Genomic DNA, 13006 nt, shown 5'->3' with positions numbered 1-13006 from the left:
GAAAGAGACTGATAGGTGAGACAGAGAGAGAGAAAGATGACGAGGGGTGGAAGAGAGAGACTGATAGGTCGAGACAGAGAGGAGAAAGATGAAGGGGTGAGAGAGAGACTGAAGGTCGAGACAGAGAGAGCAGAACTCTCTTGATTCTGAGGGGTCCTTAATGAGACTTGATAGGTCGAGACAGGAAAGGATTTATGGAAGATGAAGAGGGGTGAAGAGGAGACTGATAGGTCGAGACAGAGAGAAGAGAAAGATGACGAGGGGTGGAGAGAGAGACTGATAGGTCGAGACAGAGAGGAGAGGAAGATGACGAGGGGTGAAGAGAGAGACTGATAGGTTGAGACAGAGAGGAGAGGAAGATGACGAGGGGTGAAGAGAGAGACTGATAGGTCGAGACAGAGAGGAGAAAGATGACGAGGGGTGAAGAGAGAGACTGATAGGTCGAGACAGAGAGGAGAGGAAGATGACGAGGGGTGAAGAGAGAGACTGATAGGTTGAGACAGAGAGGAGAAAGATGACGAGGGGTGAAGAGAGAGACTGATAGGTTGAGACAGAGAGGAGAGAAAGATGACGAGGGGTGAAGAGAGAGACTGATAGGTTGAGACAGAGAGGAGAAAGATGACGAGGGGTGAAGAGAGAGACTGATAGGTTGAGACAGAGAGGAGAGAAAGATGACGAGGGGTGAAGAGAGAGACTGATAGGTTGAGACAGAGAGGGAGAAAGATGACGAGGGGTGAAGAGAGAGACTGATAGGTTGAGACAGAGAGGAGAGAAAGATGACGAGGGGTGAAGAGAGAGCTGATAGGTTGAGACAGAGAGGAGAAAGATGACGAGGGGTGGAGAGAGACTGATAGGTCGAGACAGAGAGGAGAGAAAGATGACGAGGGGTGAAGAGAGAGACTGATAGGTTGAGACAGAGAGGAGAAAGATGACGAGGGGTGAAGAGAGAGACTGATAGGTTGAGACAGAGGAGAGAAAGATGACGAGGGGTGAAGAGAGAGACTGATCGGTAGAGACAGAGAGAAGAGAAAGATGATGAGGGGTGAAGAGAGAGACTGATAGGTAGAGACAGAGAGAAGAGAAAGATGACGAGGGGTGGAGAGAGAGACTGATAGGTCGAGACAGAGAGGAGAGAAAGATGACGAGGGGTGGAGAGAGAGACTGATAGGTTGAGACAGAGAGGAGAAAGATGACGAGGGGTGAAGAGAGAGACTGATAGGTTGAGACAGAGAGGAGAGAAAGATGACGAGGGGTGAAGAGAGAGACTGATAGGTTGAGACAGAGAGGAGAGAAAGATGACGAGGGGTGAAGAGAGAGACTGATAGGTTGAGACAGAGAGGAGAGAAAGATGACGAGGGGTGGAGAGAGAGACTGATAGGTTGAGACAGAGAGGAGAAAGATGACGAGGGGTGAAGAGAGAGACTGATAGGTTGAGACAGAGAGGAGAAAGATGACGAGGGGTGAAGAGAGAGACTGATAGGTTGAGACAGAGAGGAGAAAGATGACGAGGGGTGAAGAGAGAGACTGATAGGTCGAGACAGAGAGAAGAGAAAGATGACGAGGGGTGAAGAGAGAGACTGATAGGTCGAGACAGAGAGAAGAGAAAGATGACGAGGGGTGGAGAGAGAGACTGATAGGTCGAGACAGAGAGAAGAGAAAGATGACGAGGGGTGGAGAGAGAGACTGATAGGTCGAGACAGAGAGGAGAGGAAGATGACGAGGGGTGAAGAGAGAGACTGATAGGTCGAGACAGAGAGAAGAGAAAGATGACGAGGGGTGGAGAGAGAGACTGATAGGTCGAGACAGAGAGGAGAGGAAGATGACGAGGGGTGAAGAGAGAACTGATAGGTTGAGACAGAAGGAGAGGAAGATGACGAGGGGTGTTAAAGAGAGAGACTGATAGGTCGAGACAGAGAGAGAAAGATGATGAGGGGTGAAGAGAGAGACTGATAGGTTGAGACAGAGAGGAGAGGAAGATGACGAGGGGTGAAGAGAGAGACTGATAGGTTGAGACAGAGAGGAGAAAGATGACGAGGGGTGAAGAGAGAGACTGATAGGTTGAGACAGAGAGGAGAGAAAGATGACGAGGGGTGGAGAGAGAGACTGATAGGTTGAGACAGAGAGGAGAAAGATGACGAGGGGTGAGAGAGAGACTGATAGGTTGAGACAGAGAGGAGAGAAAGATGACGAGGGGTGAAGAGAGAGACTGATAGGTTGAGACAGAGAGAAGAGAAAGATGACGAGGGGTGGAGAGAGAGACTGATAGGTTGAGACAGAGAGGAGAGAAAGATGACGAGGGGTGAAGAGAGAGACTGATAGGTTGAGACAGAGAGGAGAGGAAGATGACGAGGGGTGAAGAGAGAGACTGATAGGTTGAGACAGAGAGGAGAGAAAGATGACGAGGGGTGAAGAGAGAGACTGATAGGTTGAGACAGAGAGGAGAAAGATGACGAGGGGTGAAGAGAGAGACTGATAGGTCGAGACAGAGAGAAGAGAAAGATGACGAGGGGTGAAGAGAGAGACTGATAGGTTGAGACAGAGAGGAGAGAAAGATGACGAGGGGTGAAGAGAGAGACTGATAGGTTGAGACAGAGAGGAGAAAGATGACGAGGGGTGAAGAGAGAGACTGATAGGTTGAGACAGAGAGGAGAGGAAGATGACGAGGGGTGAAGAGAGAGACTGATAGGTAGAGACAGAGAGGAGAGAAAGATGACGAGGGGTTGAGAGAGAGACTGATAGGTTGAGACAGAGAGGAGAAAGATGACGAGGGGTGAAGAGAGAGACTGATAGGTTGAGACAGAGAGGAGAGAAAGATGACGAGGGGTGAAGAGAGAGACTGATAGGTTGAGACAGAGAGGAGAGAAAGATGACGAGGGGTGAAGAGAGAGACTGATAGGTTGAGACAGAGAGGAGAAAGATGACGAGGGGTGAAGAGAGAGACTGATAGGTTGAGACAGAGAGGAGAGAAAGATGACGAGGGGTGAAGAGAGAGACTGATAGGTTGAGACAGAGAGGAGAAAGATGACGAGGGGTGAAGAGAGAAAGAAAGTTAGAGAAAGAGATGAAGAGAGGGGAGAGAGACTGATCGGTAGAGACAGAGAGGAGAGAAAGATGACGAGGGGTGGAGAGAGAGACTGATAGGTCGAGACAGAGAGGAGAGAAAGATGATGAGGGGTGAAGAGAGAGACTGATAGGTCGAGACAGAGAGGAGAGGAAGATGACAAGGGGTGAAGAGAGAGACTGATAGGTCGAGACAGAGAGGAGAGAAAGATGACGAGGGGTGAAGAGAGAGACTGATAGGTAGAGACAGAGAGGAGAGAAAGATGACGAGGGGTGAAGAGAGAGACTGATAGGTTGAGACAGAGAGGAGAGAAAGATGACGAGGGGTGGAGAGAGAGACTGATAGGTCGAGACAGAGAGGAGAGAAAGATGACGAGGGGTGGAGAGAGAGATAGATATACTTACAGAACGGAATGCTGCAGCCACAAGGTTAGCTGGGAACAAATTCCTGCAGAGGAAGACAAGATAAACAGTTGAGGTTTCATTAATGTGTTACGCTAGAAGCAGGGCTACATCATAATAATATCCCCTTTCTCCTGAAGTGTGCACTTGTTCACAACTTCCCACAAATCTTCAAGCATTGGATTGGTGGAGGCATGGATAAGTGGGAGTTTCCTTCATATTAAACCAGTAATCTCCTTGTGAATAATTTTTTTAATGTTTTTATTTAACCTTTATTTAACTAGGCAAGTCAAGTTAAGAACAAATTTGTATTTACAATGGGCAGAACTGTGGGATAACAGATTTTAACTTTGTCAGCTCGGGGATTCGATCCAGCAACCTTTCAGTTACCTGGCCCAACGCTCTAACCACTAGTGGTTAGAAGCAAACAAGTGAACACTTTGAGGCAGGAGACATACTTGGGACAAAGCCCCTCTCTCTGGTTCATCAGTAACACAACAACAAAAATGTTTAACCACTACAAAGCAAGCCTTGCACGATGAATAACCACAGAATCTGCGTGAATTCACAACTTCAATCACGTTTTTCTCTGATTACATAATATTAATGAAAGCAGAGGTTAAGAAACAAATTAAATGTTTAAATCAATTGATCAATGAGGCCATGGAATTTATTGACCAATGGCATTTATTGAACTTATACACCAACATCTCTTAAAGGAGAAGTTTACCCAAAATCCAGGGACTCCCAAGTGATTCCATAGATTGAAACTGGTTCAGTGGAGTTGGCACTCTCCCTCTCTCCCCCCTCTCTCCCCCCCTCCCCCCTCTACTGGAGAACTGAAACAGCTGCGGGTCACGTGACTCGTGACGTTGCTGGCTCTGGTCCATTGTCAATGAATGCATAAATACGCAAACTATGGACAAATTCATTGTTTTATTGAAAGTGTAGACATTAGCTATTTTTGTCAAAAGTACTAGCGGTTTTGAATCAGGAAATGTGTTCTGCCTAAAATAAATGTGATTATTTCATATAATATTTGATGTAGCCGACTGCCATAGCAGCAGAGATACGTAAGGACTGACAACAGAGCAGAGTGAGGCCGGCATCCAGCATGACCCGTTTCTGCAGCTGTCTCCGTTCTGCAGTCCAGGGGAGACAGAGGGGGAGAGAGGACAAACTTCACTGAGCTACAGAGTTTCAATGTATGGAATCACTTGGCAGCTCCTGGATTTTTAGTGAACTTCTCCTTTAATTTACCCACATAGTTAAACCACATACCACATAAACCACATAATGCTGGGGTGCAGCACTACCCACATAGTTAAACTACATAATGCTGGGGTGCATCACTACCCACATAGTTAAACTACATAATGTTGGGGTGCAGCACTACCCACATAGTTAAACTACATAATGCTGGGGTGCAGCACTACCCACATAGTTAAACTACATAATGCTGGGGTGCATCACTACCCACATAGTTAAACTACATAATGCTGGGGTGCAGCACTACCCACATAGTTAAACTACATAATGGTGGGGTGCATCACTACCCACATAGTTAAACTACATAATGCTGGGGTGCATCACTACCCACATAGTTAAACTACATAATGCTGGGGTGCAGCACTACCCACATAGTTAAACTACATAATGCTGGGGTGCATCACTACCCACATAGTTAAACTACATAATGCTGGGGTGCATCACTACCCACATAGTTAAACTACATAATGCTGGGGTGCATCACTACCCACATAGTTAAACTACATAATGCTGGGGTGCAACACTACCCACATAGTTAAACTACATAATGCTGGGGTGCAGCACTACCCACATAGTTAAACTACATAATGCTGGGGTGCATCACTACCCACATAGTTAAACTACATAATGCTGGGGTGCATCACTACCCACATAGTTAAAATACATAATGCTGGGGTGCATCACTACCCACATAGTTAAACTACATAATGCTGGGGTGCAGCACTACCCACATAGTTAAACTACATAATGCTGGGGTGCAGCACTACCCACATAGTTAAACTACATAATGCTGGGGTGCAGCACTACCCACATAGTTAAACTACATAATGCTGGGGTGCATCACTACCCACATAGTTAAACTACATAATGCTGGGGTGCAGCACTACCCACATAGTTAAACTACATAATGCTGGGGTGCATCACTACCCACATAGTTAAACTACATAATGCTGGGGTGCATCACTACCCACATAGTTAAACTACATAATGGTGGGGTGCATCACTACCCACATAGTTAAACTACATAATGCTGGGGTGCATCACTACCCACATAGTTAAACTACATAATGGTGGGGTGCATCACTACCCACATAGTTAAACTACATAATGCTGGGGTGCAGCACTACCCACATAGTTAAACCACATACCACATAAACCACATAATGGTGGGGTGCATCACTACCCACATAGTTAAACTACATAATGCTGGGGTGCAGCACTACCCACATAGTTAAACTACATAATGCTGGGGTGCATCACTACCCACATAGTTAAACTACATACCACATAAACTACATAATGCTGGGGTGCATCACTACCCACATAGTTAAACTACATAATGGTGGGGTGCAGCACTACCCACATAGTTAAACTACATAATGCTGGGGTGCATCACTACCCACATAGTTAAACTACATAATGCTGGGGTGCATCACTACCCACATAGTTAAACTACATAATGCTGGGGTGCAGCACTACCCACATAGTTAAACTACATAATGCTGGGGTGCAGCACTACCCACATAGTTAAACTACATAATGGTGGGGTGCATCACTACCCACATAGTTAAACTACATAATGCTGGGGTACCCACATAGTTAAACTACATAATGCTGGGGTCACTACCCACATAGTTAAACTACATAATGCTGGGGTGCATCACTACCCACATAGTTAAACTACATAATGCTGGGGTGCAGCACTACCCACATAGTTAAACTACATAATGCTGGGGTGCATCACTACCCACATAGTTAAACTACATAATGCTGGGGTGCATCACTACCCACATAGTTAAACTACATAATGCTGGGGTGCAGCACTACCCACATAGTTAAACTACATAATGCTGGGGTGCAGCACTACCCACATAGTTAAACTACATAATGCTGGGGTGCAGCACTACCCACATAGTTAAACTACATAATGCTGGGGTGCAGCACTACCCACATAGTTAAACTACATAATGCTGGGGTGCAGCACTACCCACATAGTTAAACTACATAATGCTGGGGTGCATCACTACCCACATAGTTAAACTACATAATGCTGGGGTGCATCACTACCCACATAGTTAAACTACATAATGCTGGGGTGCAGCACTACCCACATAGTTAAACTACATAATGCTGGGGTGCAGCACTACCCACATAGTTAAACTACATAATGCTGGGGTGCAGCACTACCCACATAGTTAAACTACATAATGCTGGGGTGCAGCACTACCCACATAGTTAAACTACATAATGCTGGGGTGCATCACTACCCACATAGTTAAACTACATAATGCTGGGGTGCATCACTACCCACATAGTTAAACTACATAATGCTGGGGTGCAGCACTACCCACATAGTTAAACTACATACCACATAAACCACATAATGGTGGGGTGCATCACTACCCACATAGTTAAACTACATAATGCTGGGGTGCATCACTACCCACATAGTTAAACTACATAATGCTGGGGTGCATCACTACCCACATAGTTAAACTACATAATGCTGGGGTGCATCACTACCCACATAGTTAAACTACATAATGCTGGGGTGCAGCACTACCCACATAGTTAAACTACATAATGCTGGGGTGCATCACTACCCACATAGTTAAACTACATAATGCTGGGGTGCATCACTACCCACATAGTTAAACTACATAATGCTGGGGTGCATCACTACCCACATAGTTAAACTACATAATGCTGGGGTGCAGCACTACCCACATAGTTAAACTACATAATGCTGGGGTGCAGCACTACCCACATAGTTAAACTACATAATGCTGGGGTGCATCACTACCCACATAGTTAAACTACATAATGCTGGGGTGCAGCACTACCCACATAGTTAAACTACATAATGCTGGGGTGCATCACTACCCACATAGTTAAACTACATAATGCTGGGGTGCATCACTACCCACATAGTTAAACTACATAATGCTGGGGTGCAGCACTACCCACATAGTTAAACTACATAATGCTGGGGTGCATCACTACCCACATAGTTAAACTACATAATGCTGGGGTGCATCACTACCCACATAGTTAAACTACATAATGCTGGGGTGCACACTACCCACATAGTTAAACTACATAATGCTGGGGTGCATCACTACCCACATAGTTAAACTACATAATGCTGGGGTGCATCACTACCCACATAGTTAAACTACATAATGCTGGGGTGCAGCACTACCCACATAGTTAAACTACATAATGCTGGGGTGCAGCACTACCCACATAGTTAAACTACATAATGCTGGGGTGCAGCACTACCCACATAGTTAAACTACATAATGCTGGGGTGCAGCACTACCCACATAGTTAAACTACATAATGCTGGGGTGCAGCACTACCCACATAGTTAAACTACATAATGCTGGGGTGCAGCACTACCCACATAGTTAAACTACATAATGCTGGGGTGCATCACTACCCACATAGTTAAACCACATAATGCTGGGGTACATCACTACCCACATAGTTAAACTACATAATGCTGGGGTGCAGCACTACCCACATAGTTAAACTACATAATGCTGGGGTGCAGCACTACCCACATAGTTAAACTACATAATGCTGGGGTGCATCACTACCCACATAGTTAAACTACATAATGCTGGGGTGCAGCACTACCCACATAGTTAAACTACATAATGCTGGGGTGCATCACTACCCACATAGTTAAACTACATAATGCTGGGGTGCAGCACTACCCACATAGTTAAACTACATAATGCTGGGGTGCAGCACTACCCACATAGTTAAACTACATAATGCTGGGGTGCGCACTACCCACATAGTTAAACTACATAATGCTGGGGTTTTCACTACCCACATAGTTAAACTACATAATGTGGGTGCATCACTACCCACATAGTTAAACTACATAATGGTGGGGTGCAGCACTACCCACATAGTTTGTAATGCTGGGGTGCAGCACTACCCACATAGTTAAACTACATAATGCTGGGGTGCACCACTACCCACATAGTTAAACTACATAATGCTGGGGTGCAGCACTACCCACATAGTTAAACTACATAATGCTGGGGTGCAACACTACCCACATAGTTAAACTACATAATGGTGGGTGCAGTACCCACATAGTTAAACTACATAATGCTGGGGTGCATCACTACCCACATAGTTAAACACATAATGCTGGGTGCATCACTACCCACATAGTTAAACTACATAATGCTGGGGTGCAGCACTACCCACATAGTTAAACTACATAATGCTGGGGTGCAGCACTACCCACATAGTTAAACACATAATGCTGGGGTGCATCACTACCCACATAGTTAAACTACATAATGCTGGGGTGCAGCACTACCCACATAGTTAAACTACATACCACATAAACCACATAATGGTGGGGTGCAACACTACCCACATAGTTAAACTACATAATGCTGGGGTGCAACACTACCCACATAGTTAAACTACATAATGCTGGGGTGCATCACTACCCACATAGTTAAACCACATAATGCTGGGGTGCATCACTACCCACATAGTTAAACTACATAATGCTGGGGTACATCACTACCCACATAGTTAAACTACATAATGCTGGGGTGCAGCACTACCCACATAGTTAAACTACATAATGCTGGGGTGCAGCACTACCCACATAGTTAAACTACATAATGCTGGGGTGCAGCACATAGTTAAACTACATAATGCTGGGGTGCAGCACATAGTTAAACACATAATGCTGGGGTGCAGCATACCCACATAGTTAAACTACATAATGCTGGGGTGCAGCACTACCCACATAGTTAAACTACATAATGGCTGGGGTGCATCACTACCCACATAGTTAAACTACATAATGGCTGGGGTGCAGCACTACCCACATAGTTAAACTACATAATGGTGGGGTGCAGCACTACCCACATAGTTAAACTACATAATGCTGGGGTGCAGCACTACCCACATAGTTAAACTACATAATGCTGGGGTGCATCACTACCCACATAGTTAAACTACATAATGCTGGGGTGCATCACTACCCACATAGTTAAACTACATAATGCTGGGGTGCATCACTACCCACATAGTTAAACTACATAATGCTGGGGTGCATCACTACCCACATAGTTAAACTACATAATGCTGGGGTGCAACACTGCTGTCCTTAAGTGTTTTCATTCTCACCTTTCAATAAGTGACTGATTTAGACAGGAGAAACCAGGTGGATTCTGTCCCAGACAGTTTGTAATAGACCACTAATACTTCAGGACAGGTGGATTCTTGTCCCAGACAGTTTGTAATAGACCACTAATACTTCAGGACAGGTAGATTCTTGTCCCAGACAGTTTGTAATAGACCACTAATACTTCAGGACAGGTGGATTCTTGTCCCAGACAGTTTGTAATAGACCACTAATACTTCAGGACAGGTGGATTCTTGTCCCAGACAGTTTGTAATAGACCACTAATACTTCAGGACAGGTGGATTCTTGTCCCAGACAGTTTGTAATAGACCACTAATACTTCAGGACAGGTGGATTCTTGTCCCAGACAGTTTGTAATAGACCACTAATACTTCAGGACAGGTAGATTCTTGTCCCAGACAGTTTGTAATAGACCACTAATACTTCAGGACAGGTGGATTCTTGTCCCAGACAGTTTGTAATAGACCACTAATACTTCAGGACAGGTGGATTCTTGTCCCAGACAGTTTGTAATAGACCACTAATACTTCAGGACAGGTGGATTCTTGTCCCAGACAGTTTGTAATAGACCACTAATACTTCAGGACAGGTGGATTCTTGTCCCAGACAGTTTGTAATATGACTGGGACTAATACTTCAGGACAGGTGGATTCTTGTCCCAGACAGTTTGTAATGTGACCATAATACTTCAGGACAGGTGGATTCTTGTCCCAGACAGTTTGTAATAGACCACTAATACTTCAGGACAGGTAGATTCTTGTCCCAGACAATCTGCATTGATACCTGATGGTGTGTTTCATGATAGAGGCACAAGTGTTTTCAGTTATGCACCAACAGTGGCATGTATAGAGTATTGATATATGTACAGCCATACAGGGATATATGGCTGTGATATATGGCTGTGATATATGGCTGTGATATATGGCTGGGATATATGGCTGTGATATATGGCTGTGATATATGGCTGTGATATATGGCTGTGATATATGGCTGTGATATATGGGTGGGATATATGGCTGTGATATATGGCTGTGATATATGGCTGTGATATATGGCTGTGATATATGGCTGTGATATATGGCTGTGATATATGGCTGTGATATATGGCTGTGATATATGGCTGTGATATATGGCTGGGATATATGGCTGGGATATATGGTTGTGATATATGGCTGTGATATATGGCTGTGATATATGGCTGTGATATATGGTTGTGAGCATGCCTGTGTAGTTGACATACTCCAGCTTGGGCTTCCCTACAGATAACTTTTCTTTGTGCAGAACAGAATCCTTGGTTTAACAGCTGTCAGCTTTCCCTCAGATGCAGACAGACAGATGGACAGGCAGGTAGACAGACAGGAAGGCAGACAGATAGGAGGGCAGGCAGACAGATAGGAGGGCAGGCCGAGCGTTTGACGTGCAGATAGTTGGACACATAGACCGACAGACATACACACAGACAGTCATTCAGGTAGAGAGGGAGTTAGGTTGGCAGACACACAGACCGGCAGACAGGCAGACACCCAATGACTAGGCAGACACACAGACAGGCAGACACCCAATGACACACTGTGTTAGAACCTTTGTCTCATGGGAATGCTATATTTATTTTATGTTGTTTGTTTGCATTGATTCTTCCTGTCAGGGTCTGTTTTGTTTTTCTTACTGCTTTATATCGTACCATCATGCATAAACAAATCACGTAAATGAAAAACATATGTTAACTAATTCCCCCGAAAATATTGACCAATGACCATCTATATCCAGGCCTCGGTCTCTTGATTTCTGAGTGCCATGTAATTCCATGTAAGGTACTGGAACAAGCATGCGCCTTGGCTCTCATGTGTGTAACCTATATAGGCTACAGTATTGCGGCCGGGGGAATTAGTGGAGCACGCATTTACTCTACTACTACCCGCCCCCCAGTCATCTCACCCCCTCAGCCATGCTAGTTTATTTCCTTTCAAGAAACACTCTTTAACATAATACATGTATTAGCCTATTGAAACAATAACCTCATCCCCGCAACCGTTACCTTGCAAGATCTAAAAACGAATCCGTGGTCTCCTTGTTGGTATTGACGCTCTCGAGACCTAGACTATTTGTGTTCAGAGCCCCGGCACCGACTCCCGGTTTGATAATGAAGGCGAGAGACACACCAATTCCCGATGCGATGAGTGTGGTCACCAGGAAGTAGGAGACCGCGATGCCTCCAAGTTTCCCCAGGGAGCGCGTGTCCAGGCTGGCGGCGCCGGATATCAGGCTGCACACGACCAGAGGAAGGATAATCATCTTCAGCATCCTCAGAAGCATCTCACCCGGGAAAGCAAAATAAGTCATCTGCGCCCGGGTTAGGTTCATATTCCGAACCATCATTCCGAGGCCGACGCCTACTAGAACTCCAGACACCGTCATTATCACTAACATATTCCTATTCAAAAATCTCATCAACTTGTCTTTACAGCTTTTCTCCTTCTTTCCATTCTTCTCCAAGATCTCGTCGGTGGAGACCGAATCGGTCATTGTGTGTCCGTTTTTCTTCTCCATTTTGATGGAAATTGTGGGGCAGAACACTGAATAACGGTAAATTCGTGAGAAAATTGAATGTTCCTGGAGCAGCGTGGGAGAACACACTCTCAGACGAGTAGCATTTGCGAGTCGAATGATGCAAGCGTAATTAGTCCTGTCAAAGGCAACGTGTTTCTCCACCAATGGTGAGAGAGGGGCTACACACTAAAAAAGAGGACATGCGCACTTCCTCCTTTTGCTCGATATTAAGACCATCTGATGCAACAGTGGGAGAAATTGCCTGGGTCTGCAATTGTGCATTTGTATTGATACATGTTGTGACTGGAAATTAGAGAAAAATGTCAACATTTCAAAGATAATATTTGATTTAGTGTACCTCTGGTTGCTTCATTATTTTACACTAGTCATTATCTGCAGATGAAATAACTTAGGCCTGTATAGCGAATTACTTTATTAAACATTCTGAGTGAGACAAACTCTCCATGAATGACATCATGCCTATAGGTTATTAATTAATGAAATATGAATGACATCAGTGTTATTAATTAATGAAAC

General features: G+C 44.8%; 1 pseudogene; it reads right to left on the bottom strand.

The window, feature by feature from the left end:
* LOC135530448 (neutral amino acid transporter A-like) overlaps positions 1 to 12692 on the bottom strand; it is a 52720-nt pseudogene extending 40028 nt beyond the window's left edge.
* Between the last annotated feature and the right edge of the window lie 314 nt (positions 12693 to 13006).

Source organism: Oncorhynchus masou, unplaced genomic scaffold, assembly GCF_036934945.1.
Source record: "Oncorhynchus masou masou isolate Uvic2021 unplaced genomic scaffold, UVic_Omas_1.1 unplaced_scaffold_1345, whole genome shotgun sequence".
NCBI classification, from domain to species: domain Eukaryota; kingdom Metazoa; phylum Chordata; class Actinopteri; order Salmoniformes; family Salmonidae; genus Oncorhynchus; species Oncorhynchus masou.
The sequence above is the reverse complement of the archived record's forward strand: the minus strand, read 5'-3'. Positions and strand labels throughout refer to the sequence as shown.